We start from the raw sequence: 13,827 nt of genomic DNA on the forward strand, positions 1-13,827 counted from the left end.
ACAATATTTTTAATGTGTTAATTTACAATTGTAAAATAATAAATGCTACATTATCAATGGAATAAATAGCTAACAATTTCAAACATACGATTTACTCGTGTTATTACAAAAAATACGTAGAAAATGCACTGTGTATTACAAAAATGACAAACGTGTGTTTTGGCCTCTTGTGAGGGAGGTTCTATCTTCAGCATCCCTCAATTTGGCTAGGCATTTATCAGGACAAACAGCAGATAACTCCCCATGATGAAACTGAAATATATGGCATGAGTAAACAGTTATTGTCTCATGTTTCTACGCCTGCAGGTGAACAAACAAAACAATCGACCATGAGTCACAAATCTAGTCCCTCTCAAAAAATATGTTTCATCCAATCAAACAATCAGAGTTCATAAACTTACTTGGGGTTCTTAGTAGCTCTACGTTTTGAAAGCAGCCAATGTTGTTGTGCATGCTTTATTCATGGCATACAGATTCTCTTGTCAAGGGGTAAAACTGCAAAGAAGATAAACATACTCCCTTACTACATTATCGATCCCATTCTTGACCTGTGAAAACCATAGTTTGCATACAAGAGATACCTTAACGTCTAGGATTTGATTGCGAAAGGCATGTTTGGTATGGGATGGCAAAATGGTTACACAGAGGTTTGTGAGTAAACAATTGTGAAGGAACTGGTGCCATTGGTTTCTGTTTGTGCAATTTCATAATCAGCAACAATCTTTTTACAATGTTAACAAGTAATTGCTGGGTCTTCCCTGTCTCATTGTTACACTTACAAAACAAAATGTATCTTGAATAGCTTACTTACATCAAAATCTTCAATACTTTGGAAATTGTTGTCATACTTATCACTGAACTGTCTTGAAAAGTGCAGAAATGCTTGTATTTTCTCTTGTGGTCCGACATCTGCTGCAGCTATATGCTCTTTAGGAATGTTGTGTCAATGGAACATCTTCACTGAGCAAAGAGGAGTGCTGTTGCCTCAGAATATTTGAAACTTCATATATTTTACCCAGAGATGACATGATTTCAGTAATGTATTTTGTTCTGCAGATAACCAGGACAGGTACAGTTATAGGGGCTCTGCAACACTCACAGAAATGATGCCTTAGTCCAAGTCTGAAGGGTAGCCCCATTGCTGAAATTACCTGGTGCATTGGTGCATTGCGTGCTTTTTAGATCCTCCCTACATTCATTAATGAAACACTTAAGGAGAAATGCAGAAAAGATATGTTCAGACAGAAACTTGGGAGGGAGTTGATAAAGTAGTAGCATGGAGATTTGCAACTAGCATTGATCACAAGGAGAGGGAGACATATGCTCCAACAGTGACAGCATTATTCTCGGTTTGATTGATGTGGTTGAACACATATGGAAAATCCTTCAGTGCAATATCTCCATCATCTGAAAATTCCCACTATTTTGTCTGGTATTCATGCAGTGTCTGTGAGGTGTGGATTGACAGGAAAAAAATCTGGTGAGAGCATACATGGCAAATGTGTTAATTGGATAGTGCCAATGTATTCCTGTCATTAGTAGAATTAGGCTATCAACGTAAATAATGAGAAGTAAAATATTAACCATTGAATAGAGTTAAGGCACACAATTTCCCTAACATGTATTTGGGTTGATATTGTGCAGGGCAGGCACTTTTTGGAGTTGAGTGGTGGTGGCTACAGAGGATCTCTGTTGTGATGAGATCAGGAGAGATCTGAAGGTGAGATGGAAGCGATGAATGATGGAATCAGTGATTCTGAGGAGGAGCTATCAACCCATTCAGAAACCACAATCCCAAAGAAGGCACAAGATGCCTTGCACACACGAGTGGTCTAAACAGTTGAGTCAGCGAGGAGGAGCATAAACGTCCTAACTAGTAAAAGGAAAGGCACAGGCTGGTACAGGTCAAGCTAAGTAACCAAGAGAAGAAAATAACTAAAAATCTATAAATACATTTACACCAAGAGTGGGTCTGTGCAACCAGTGAGAAAGGATGAACTACCTGTGTCCTAGGAGAGTGGTCCAGTCCAAGTGGTATTAACATGTGAGAGAAGAAATCATTGGTATAACAAGAAGAACAGTGAAACCTATTATAAATCATTAACTGTCAAAGCCTGTATTATGGGAATCTGATTCTCAAATGTCTCAAATAAAGGGAGTAACAAACAGAATGCAACAGAAACACTGCATTCTGTGAGACATAGGCAAATCCTAAGTAATTCCCACAGCATGCTCTTGGGAAGGAACATTATATCAATTCAATGTTGTCACACGGGGTGAAAGAGTCCAGTGCTGAAAGTAGCACATGCTGAAAGTAGCACAATTCAACCACTTCATCCTGGGATAGTGAACAGAACCTTGACCATCCCATGATAAAGGACATGGAAAGTACATCTGGATACTCTAGCGAGCTGATAGAGCAAAGTGCTGAAAGACATGCAACTTAGATACTACATTGGAAAGAGAAAATCCAAATTGTCCAACGAAAAATGAAAATGAAAGTAAATTCCAGAAATATGATGAAATGAAAAAGCACAATGTTATACAACATGATGTTGCATGATGGGAGAGAGTCCGCTCCCAGAAAATATCAAAACAATGAAAAGGAACTAAGGTCAGTGCCTGTAAAACCTCAAACGAAAGAGCAACATCTTTTAATCATTATTTCCTGGTGAGTGATAGGGTCCGGATGCAGGCAGAGACTGAAAGATATTTAACAAAGGCAAGAAAAGAGGTTGAGGTATGCCAAAGGGGGATAAGGACTTTAACCCATGCAAATATCCTCCTAAATAAATACTTTGAACTTTATTGGAGTTTTGGATTGTTCTTTGGGACATCACTGACACAAAAGAGATATCCTGCAGACCTGATGGAAGGTTATCTCAGAACTGGTCAATAGAATATCTTAGGGTCCATGCATTCCTAATGACATTTGAGAAATCTAAAATAACTATTAAAACCTATGATTAAAACCTATGATGCATTCTAACATTTAAAAAATACTTTCCCCCATGCGCTTGTCACAATCGTTAGAAGCAAGGATGCACTGAATAGCAACATTTCTAGTATATTCCCAAATACCTAATGCAATCTTATTTTTGTTCTTGAAACCAAAGCCCAATCATTAAAAGTAACTAAAAAACATGTCCTTGTGCTTGTTTAATTTATCTTATTCCCATCAACACAGCATATTTATTTAAAGTATGGAATGCCATAAAATAGGTTAAACAATAGTATCACTCAATCTGGTCGAAAATGTGAATTGCATTATCATGCTTGCACCTGAATCAGCATAGTATGAGTGAGCATCACACCCAGTAGTAAACTTGTGGGTGCTAGGATCATCAGGGTACTAAGGCAAGTTTGAGAAATCAGATTCCATGGGTGTTTCTAGACCATAAATGCACCAGAGGGTGTTGGAACAGCCTGGCGGGGTGGCTCTTGGCAAAATCGGTGCATTTGGCATTTCTTGCCTATAGACGATTAACAGTTATTGAAATTTAATTTGTTCCTGACATATAAATAAACAAAGAGCATTTTCTGTTCAAAGATGGCTGGTATTTTTTTCTTCTATTCCAAGATGGCAGAAGTATTGGAGGCTGCTGTTATATTATGTTCAATGATGGTTTTAATGTTGTGCATATAGCCTTCCCATCACTGCCCAATTTGTTGAGTAAAATCCAATGATGAACTAATGAGGTGGTTCACAACTTCTATATTCCTCCACTTTGATGCCATTTCTTCACCAGTGGAATCTTGATCTGCATGCTTCCCACATTCTTCACTCCACACAATCAGCCTGGCGTTATTGTTGTTGGGCTTGTGCCCACAGAAAGCTAATTCCAGTTTTGTTTATCTTTTTGTTTTATGCTATAGCATAATAACCTCAAAAATGACCGTATTTTTCTTTAGACACTGAGGAAAATGGTGGCACCTTGAATCCAGAAGCTAAAGGTTTAGAAATTATTTCTCCCCGGTTGACCTGTGGAAAGATAATCAATGAACCATGTCTCCTCCTTCCGTCTGTACCAATTTATGTGGAACTGCATGCCACACCAAACGACCCTCTCCTTTTTCAGTCCCACCCACACCAGCATGTTCAAGGCTTGTGTCTCCCTCTCCCCATATGGAGAGACATGCTTATCACTGACTGCTCAGCATCTGACAACAGTTGAGTGATACACAGTTCCCAGCAGCCACTCATCACCTCATCAACACAACTTCAGCAGAATGTACGCACATTCTGTCTTACAAGACAAGCCTTCTTGCAGAGTTTTTGGAGGTCTCTATTGTGTCTTTGAATGTGTATCATGGGTGCAACATATTGACCACATTTTCTTGTCTGCTTTTCTGTAAGTCATGCCCAGTGAACTGGAAGAGAAGCAAACTTCAAACTCATATGTTGTGAATAAATTTATGAGTGACAGGTTCTGAATTACAGGTATGCATACAGGGTTGTGTGCACATTGTGAGAAAATGCTCTACAACAGGGGTCATTCCGAGACTATCCAGATGTTTTAAACTGTCACTCCTGCGATCACTTGCCATTGACTAGGCTGGCTCATGCTAATAGCTGTTGTAGTCCAAAACACCAGGAGAGCCAATGGTTGCAGATTCACGTTTATCTGTATCATATGGGTTCATCTTAACTGTACCACTGACTCAGAGGCTCAGAATCCTTCACTCCATCGTGCGCTTGTTTGATACATGTACGATTACCTGCTAAGAGGCAGGTCCTGCACATTTCTATTTGCATGACAGTACCTGTCTAAGAGTTGGAACAGTGCTATGTGTACACAATTACCAAGTACTCTATGTGCTCCATCTGTGGGTGGCTATAACTGTCTTTTCTGGCCTAGTTCAATGACTGAGAGTGTATCATGCGCACATCTGTCTAAGGGCCTCATTACACGGAAGGCGGTGATCCAGGGTACTGTTAGCACCCTGGACCGTGCCGGTAAATTACCGGCACCGCCTTGGCGGAAAGGGGATTTACCGCCCCATTCCAAGGTTGTTGGAGCGGTAAATCCCCCTTCCGCCATTGCCCTTCCCCATTCCCATTTCTGCCCCATAGGGCTCTATGGGAATGGGGAAGGCGCTAATTACGGCACCGCAATTTTGCGGTGCCATAATTAGCTCCGAGGTCCCTTAGCGGGTTGGTTTTTAACGCCTGCAAAAAGCAGGCGTTAAAGCACCAACCCGCTAAGGGACCTCGTAGTAAGGCGGTAATGGTTAACGGTCACCGTTACCATTAACGGTGGCCGTTAACCATTACCGCCTTCCGTGTAATGAGGCCCTAAGTGTCCTGAAATTAGATAGTACTGGGTTGTTATGCTCCCTCTTGAAAAGCATCCTTGACTAATCCATTCATCCACTTGGTTGATTCCAAACCTCCCAGTTGAGTTTCATAGAGGCTTGGATTAATGTGTATGCCATAGTGCAATGTTGGATCTTCAATGGGATTTCCAGTTCGTATGACTCAACAGTTATCTTGTGGGGGGTTGCCAGACAGATTTCACACTCTACCCTATAAACATATACTTTATCAACATGGCACTGTTGGTCCAGAAACTGTGTAGTACTGTAAATACGCCCATTGCACACATTTATTTTCAGCGTAAAGAAGCTTTACATTTTCTATGAGAATATTAATGATAATGACTGCAATCTTTGATAATGAAAGTGTGAAGGGAGACCACTGTATTTAAATCCTGTGAACATTATATCTAATCAAATGAAGTCAGTGTTAGTATGTTTACATCTAACAGATGGCTGTGTGTAAATCGGTGTTTGGTGCTTTGATCAAAAGTGCTACCTAAACATTGTATTTGTATTCCTGTTCTTAGACACATTATGTCATTTGTACTTTTCTTGTCCAAGAATGTAAGACACATTAAGCATAATGTAGAGCCTTATGTAAAAAGAAGTGTCACACAAGATCTCCTCATAATATTTTGCATACCTGTATCCCCTTGAAGAGTAATGGGCTTGTGAGAGGAACGTGTGCAATCTTTGAACAAATTGGACGTATGCAAGTGATAAGATCAGGACTTTCCCACTCATTTCTCTGTTCTGCAGGCAAATTAGATTCAGGTCACCAGTAGTTTCTTTCAGCCATTGGTTTGTGCAGCGGGACCTATACAGGAGTGTGTTTCTGGCTGACATAGCCAGGTCTATATAAGGGTAGAGCAGTATTCATCCTGAGCCTCCTACTTGGCGAGTCAGGGTCAGTCTGTCTCCATCAATGGGGTCTCCTGTTTGCTGTGTCTGGTGTTCTACATGGGGCCTCTGGACACGTTAACGTTTCTTGTCATAAGCATCATTTTCCAAAGAGAGGGCTCTATGCATGCCTGGAAAACTAAGGATGTTCACCCTTGCAAGAAGTTTCTGAATGCTGATGACTGAAAGACACAGGCAGGATACCCACAGATTGTCAAGTTATTTGCAGCACTAGTACGAAGAAAGAGGAAAGATCCTGGCTGTGGTGACAGCTTTACTATGATCGATGTGAGGCCTACCCACCAGCCATGAAACTCCCTAGCATCATGAAGGTGACCTGAACCAGTGACAAACACCCAGAAGATATGAAATGAGTACCTCAAAATGGGGAGGAGCATAATCCTTCCAGAACAGCATTCTACAAACAAATCCATGAGCAACAATTGTAAAACATTTGTGCTCATTCAAGTCCCTGTATAGACCTCCTCTGAATTATTAGACTAAGGGTGACCTTCCCCCATCAAGGAAAATACAAAGAAATTAATGTCCCATTCTTTTGGCTCAATATTAAGTAGAATACATCTTAATCTAATTCTCAAAAAAAGGTCCCTCATTTGAGGCGAACAATTTGTTTTTTAGTTTGAGGGGCAGCCAGCAAGTGCACCAGGTTGGTACTTTCTAGGATAGGGATAGGGAACTTCCAAAAGTAACCTTTTAATGCTAGGCCAGATCATGGAGCAGCTTTCTTGAATGGGTGTTTTTTAAATTTTAGAGAAGCCCCAGTTACATATTGCCACCATATCTCCTGCTGGAGGACCTGCAGCTGCACAAGTTGTCTCATTCCTGGTGACCTCCTTTGGGCACAGGGGCCCAGGAGCACCGCAATCCATTTGGGAAATGGAATGCAAGAGCAGTACAAATATAGATCCTGCATTTGCAGTTGATTGGCATGGAATCACTTTGCAGAAATGCTTCTGATGTGGAGATTGGGCTGTTTTGACGAGGTGTGATATGATATGATATGATATAAGTCATTTATAACACAGCTGTACACATGTGTTTCTGGATAGCATCACTTAAGGAAATTGGACTAGATCTTTAATTCATTATTTCGGCATTCTCATTTATTCTCCACGGACACCAAACTCCTCTGTGCTCATGATTTAGCAAAACATCTTTCTGAATGGTATCATTCGTTCGTGCTTTATTTCAGCAATTGCCATACAATCCAACACATAAAATACAAAATACAGGCAAATATAAAAGCAGCAATAATAGCAAAAAATATAATAAAAACAAAGCTGATTTACGTAAATAGACAAAGATTCAAGGCATAGCAAGAGAAGTGTTCTGAGGTTCTACTGGGATAGGTATACATTAATCAAAATTAAATCTATCAAAGTGCAAAAGTGCAAGAACTGCTTTCAATACATGAGAACATGGTCATGGCGTGGTCTGGCATTCCGGTGGGGCAGGGATGCATTATTCACAATATTATCCTTATGAAGTACATACGTGATTTAAAATGCATTCAGTGATAACTAAAAAATGCCTCATTCTCACGATTGTCCTTATAAAGTGCATAGGCACTTAGAAGTGCATTCAATACTAATAGAACAAGAAAAACAATGCAGTTATAGGATACAATGCATGAGACCTGGGGTACAGTTAAGAGCTCAGCAATGTATAATGATCAAACTAAGCATTCACTGATCTGCATTTCCAGGGATTTCCGGCCCTATTGACAGCAGGAAGCATAGCCCATGTGTTCTGCAACACTCTCGCTAGCCCCCTCAAGTTGAACTGCATAATTAGACCTTCTCCTCCATACCTTCATTAAATTCCATCCCATTGCAAAGGTTGCAAGTCTATGTTTCGCTGTGAGGGACAGAACCATAGCCTCAGCGGCAGAACCAACCATACGGGTCCTGAAAAGATGCTTCAAAGATCCTCTTCTCAGGGCTCCATGTTATGGGCTGAACAGGACAAAATGGGTCATATCCTCAATTAAATCCAGGCAGAAAGGGCATGTGGGAATAATATGATGGTTCTATTTATTCCTCACACCGTCTGAAGACAAGATGCCCATGCGAGCTTTGATGAACAAAAATCTCATTTGTCTTGGGTACATTGAGTCCAGGTAATCTTCATAGCCCACAGTCTGTTTTATTGACTAGTACATTAAGAACGGGTTGGAACAAGCCAGCCCCAGGTAAATATCATCCCTTGCGATTCTCAGGGCATCATCAATACAAGTATTGGTGCTACTGCCGATGGCATCAGGATTGTCCCAATAGTCAGCAAGCCCAAGGATCTGGAATTCCTTTATCAGTGTCTGAAACCAAGGTAGAAAAGCGTCTCCTTCCTGTGACATAAGGTCCTCACAACCCACCTATAATTAAGTAGTTCTTCATTGGTCCAGAATCTTATCCAATGAAACAGTGGCTTGGCCCTACAAGCTTTTCCAATGGGCTGCAGGTCAAGTTCAAGTGTGACAGATACATTGGGTGCAGAAGTAGGTAAACCCAAAAGGTTATTCAAGAACAGCTTCTCTGTCACAGACAAGCGTGCACTATTAGCCCTGCTCCAGAACTCTGCACCATGGAGGGCTGCCTTTCTAGCCTGAGCTCTATACGCCTCAAGGGCAACCCTCACCTCTACACCCCCAGTGCTCTCTGGTGAACTTAGCAAGTGCCCGGCTATATCTTGCAAGTGTCAGGTTAGCCTTGCCCAATTGCTCCTTCCAGGTACAACCCTCCTTTATTTGTATCCCGAGGTAGTCGAAGGCAGTGACCTGCTCGATTATGCCATCTACTAAGGCAAGGTTTGTTTTGCCCTACTACCTCTCAGGACCATGGCCTTGGTCTTCTGAACATTACTGACAAGCTGTTCCTCCAGCAGAAGCCTGCAAAAATGTCAATCTGATGATGCAGTCCCATTGGCATTAGTGAGAGCAGGACCACATCGTCAGCTAACATGATAATCGGAATCCTATCACCAGCATGCAAAGGTGCATCTTTCAGGACATTCAACAAGTCATTAATTACCCTGTTGAGGAACACACAAAACAGCAAGGAGGGCAGCATACAGCCGTGCCTGACCCCCATTTCTATGTTCACTGTGCCAGACAGAGCACCATCAACCCCCCGGCAGATTTTTGCACCATTGCCTACATGTAGTGACTTAATAGCATTCAACAACTCCTTTGGCATGCTTAATTCCAGAGTAGCCCAAAGTCTCTCTCTCACGAAAGTATCAAATGCTGTCTTTGAGTCAATAAAGGCAGCATAAATAGGCATTTTCCATAGTAGAATGAACTTATCACAGAGAAGGCGTAATCTTAGGCACTGGTCTATTGTGATGACTCTCTTTTGGAAGCTCGCCTGCAGATGATTTGGAACACCACCATCCCTCAATCATGCCTCAAAAAGTTTTAAGATGGCCCTGGTGAACACCTTCCCCCCATGTCAAGAAGGTAGACAGGCCTATAGTTGGCCGGGCGTATCCTATCTCCCTTCATGAATATGGGTACTATAATTGCCTGCGTCCAAGACTCTGGTATCCTATTCAGGGCCAATGCCACATTTAAGAGACTTGTGAGGTATGAGACCCAAACCAGGGATTTGTCAGCGAAAAAGTCCACTGGTACCATATCCGACTGCCTTTTTCTGACTCTCCAGGGCAAGTCTGACTTCCCCCTCCTCAAAGGTTAGGCAATCATGCAGTTGCCCTATGGCCATGCCAATAGGATGCCCAACATCAAATGACCTGATCCTCAAAGTGTTTGACCCATACAGCTTCCGGGATGGACCCCTGCATGCAATTGGACTCCATTTGCTGGCTGCCACTCATGATCTCCAAAATAATGGTCATACTCCCAGTATTTATTGCCCGGAGCAAAGGGTGCCATATCAGGTTCTCGTGGTAGTGTTGATTTTTTTTTTTTGCCTTACTAATGTCAGCTTCTTTTTCCCTGGTGGCTATGACTTTGGCTGCTTCACAAGAGTGCCTTTTGCCCAACGGCAGTCACAATCATACCAGGGGTTTTTACTAATAGTTTGTGCCTTAATCACCTTCCTTGTCTTGGAAAAGAAGAACCGCCATGGTATCAGACCGGTTAGTACCCGTGGGGACAGGAGATAGAAAATGAGGGCCATGACCCTAATTCCAACCACCAAGCCACAGAAGCTGCAATGTGACTCCTTGTTGCAAAAGTGATGGAGGTTATCTCCTCAGTCTAAGGTCATCAAATACTGCTATTTCCCCAAAATGTTAAAATTGGCACGAAAACAAACTGTATCCAATTACACACACTTGCCACTGGCTACATTTGCCACAGAATTGTTACATTGCAAGTATAATAAACACTCTCAACTTTAATATTGCTTTAAAGGAAGTTATCCATCCATGAATTGTCTTCACATGGTGTTATTGCCACCAACATTTTGCTGGAGGTAATGTTCTGCGGGATTTACTGCATTTCCAGTATGGTATTTCAAATCGCAATTGTAAGATAGTGGGCCTCATTATAGCTATGCCGGTTTGGAAACACTGGTGCTGGTAACCCTACCAGCACCAGTGTTTCGGGACCGGCAGAGTATGACTCTGCGGGCGGGTGCAGTCCTGCCCACCAGGGTCAGAACTGGTGGGCGGAACGTCACCCACCCGCAGAGTTTCACGGAAGCACTGGCACTGATGTTAACAGTGCCGGTGCTTCCGTGCTCCCCATTCCCATGGAGTTCTACGGGACTCCATGGGAATGGGGACTTAAAAAATTACCGGTGCCAGACTTCCCGGCCACCGGGGCTGGAATTCCACAGTGTTACTGGGAAGTCAGGCATCCGTAATTTTTTACGGCTCTGGCGGCAAGCTGCCGGTATTACCGGCAAGCTTACCACCAGACCCGTAATGAGGCCCATTATCTGCATATGGTATCTGTAAATATCACATTTGGAGTTTCATAGATTGGTATTGTATGCCCTTCTTTTCCGTGTGCGGTATACACTAATATAATACTGCATGCAGCTACAAGTTCTAATCATGTGATCGGGGGAAAACAAGCGGCACTCATAACACAGCATGCTTTAATTGTTACTGTAACATGCACAACAAGGCACTTACTGATGAAATGCTAGCCTTTTGCCTCATAGCCGATATCACTAGATGGTATGGGTGATATTGGTCCTCATTGCAAGTGTGGCGGTCCAGAAACAAGGGTGCCGGTTAGCTCACCGGCACCCTTGTTTCCGGACTGCCACACTAGGGGCCTCATTATGACTGAGGCAGAATGGGTTAATGGGCTCCGCTAAAGGAGGCGGACCCATTAAACATGTTCCGCCTCATTACGGTCAAACCAGGCATCCTTACCTGGTCCCGCGAGGGGACCAGGGAGCTAACAACTACCACTCGCAATCGGCCCGTTGTTAGCTCCCTCTCCCATTCCCATTGAGCCCTATGGGGGCTCAGATGGGAATGGGGAAGGTCCGGGCCCGGGTTCCTGGAGGGAGGAATTACCGGGCCCTCTGAACTCGGAATGGCCCGGTAATTCCCCATTCAGGGAACCCGGACCCGATTTTGGCGGCAGCCATGCCACCAATAGCAGCATGGCTACCGCCAAAGTCATAATGAGGCCCTAAGAGTCTGCCTGCTGGGGCCGTTGCGCCAGACAGGTCTGACCCTGGCAGGCACAGAAGCCACGGTAGACAGAGTTGTCACGGAAGCACCGGCACCATGAGCAACAGTGCCGGTGCTTCCGTCTCCCCACTCCCATAGGGACTCTATGGGAATGGGGACTTACAAAATCTGACGCCTCACTTCGCGCGCTGCCGGGACTTGTAATATCCCAATGCACCCGGAAGTCAGGCACCGGATTTGGGGTTACAGGGTTGCTGGCAACCCTCTGGTGCCACCGACGGGTTACCGCCAACCTCGTAATGAGGCCCATTGTCTTTTTAGCTCTACATAACATTGAAAGAGTACAAAAGTGTTTTATTGTTAACTGCATGTCTAAATACTAGATGGCACAGTAATTTCTGAATGAGATGTGCTCTAATTGAAGAAATAGGTGTTGGGTGGGCCTGATTCACAAGAAACAGCTTTCTGAATCAGGCTCAGTGTGTCTACTTTTTCAATCCCAGAGTAACGGTATTAAAGATGTACTCAGTATGTTTCTGTTAACAAAATCACCTTAAATGTCCCCACGACGTCTGAAGGCCTGATTCTAATGTTGTGTATTGAGGTTCTAAAGTTCCACAAAGTAGTTTGCTATTTCGGCATGTCCGTGGTGTGTCCCATTCCAGATGGTGGCATAGATGTCGTAAATGACTTTGGCCTTTAAATAGTGTTAACCTATCCTTAATGGAATTTGTGGGTGTACTTTCAAAAATGGGAATATTGCCAGCAGAAATGTCAGTTAATTTTGAATGTACCACCACCTCTGCGGTATATAGCCCATCTCTTCCAGCACATGCCGCCACTTCACCACAAGTACCCGGGTGCATCCATGTGACGGCCGCTATCTAGGTTTGATTGATATACAGACAATTTGCAACTAATGCACGAAACCTCTCTTCACCGGTAGGACCCGGACTCCCAGATTCTAGCCCCAGGTGTAAAGCTGCTCTTGAATAATGCTGCTGGATCAGAATCAGGTTCTTCTAACCTAAGAACCAATAACGTGTGTGGGGCACTAGCCAGGGCTAATTGAAATGTGCCTTATTTACCAGTTGTTCATACAATTGTTATCACTGGCACCTCCTGGGTTCCTAGTGCTTAGCACCTGTTTAGTTGCTGCTTGAGACAAGTGGTTCTGGATTAGAATAAAGGTCTTCTAACTCCCATTCTCCATACGAATAGCTGATATTCACACGTCCCTCCGAATTGCAAATGAAGTGTGCTTATCCTCGTAGTCTAAACGTCAGAAACACACTGCAAAAGATGTTCCACATATCCCGAATTCACTGACTACACCAGAATCCGACCTTGCATGTTTATGGTTGATCCACATCCCTACAGACATACAGGCTACCTCCACCAGTGGGAGAGAAGAAACATATCTATACGAGCCTACCTCATAGACATCCTCCACAAGTGAGAAACTGCACATCTCTGGTGGAGCCCGCCACATAGACCTTTTCACCAATAGTAGAGAATACACATCTATGTAGGGACCAACCACATAGTCAGGTGGAGACTATATACATCTCTATAGGAGCTCGCCATACAGGCTACCTCCACCAGTGGGAAAGAAGATACATTACTGTAGGAGCCTACCATATAGACCCCCCACCAGTGGGAAGTGAAGACATATCTCTGGAGGAGTCCACAACGTAAACACTCTTCACCATTGGGAAAGAAGACATATCTCTGTAGTAACCCACCACACTGATTCCCTCCACCATGGGAGAGAATTCACATCTCTGTATACACCCACCAAATAGGTAAGCCTCATACAGTGGGAGAGAAGACACTTATCTATAGCAATCCACCACATAGATGTTCTACGTCAGTTGTAAAAAATGCTATGTAGGAGCCCACCACATAGGCACCCTTCACTAGGGGTAAAGCATACATATCTCTCCTGAAGGAGCCAGCCACATAGACTCCCTC

This window comes from Ambystoma mexicanum, chromosome 4q (genome assembly GCF_040938575.1).
Source record: "Ambystoma mexicanum isolate Mex_15411 chromosome 4q, UKY_AmexF1_1, whole genome shotgun sequence".
Classification (NCBI taxonomy): Eukaryota; Metazoa; Chordata; class Amphibia; order Caudata; family Ambystomatidae; genus Ambystoma; species Ambystoma mexicanum.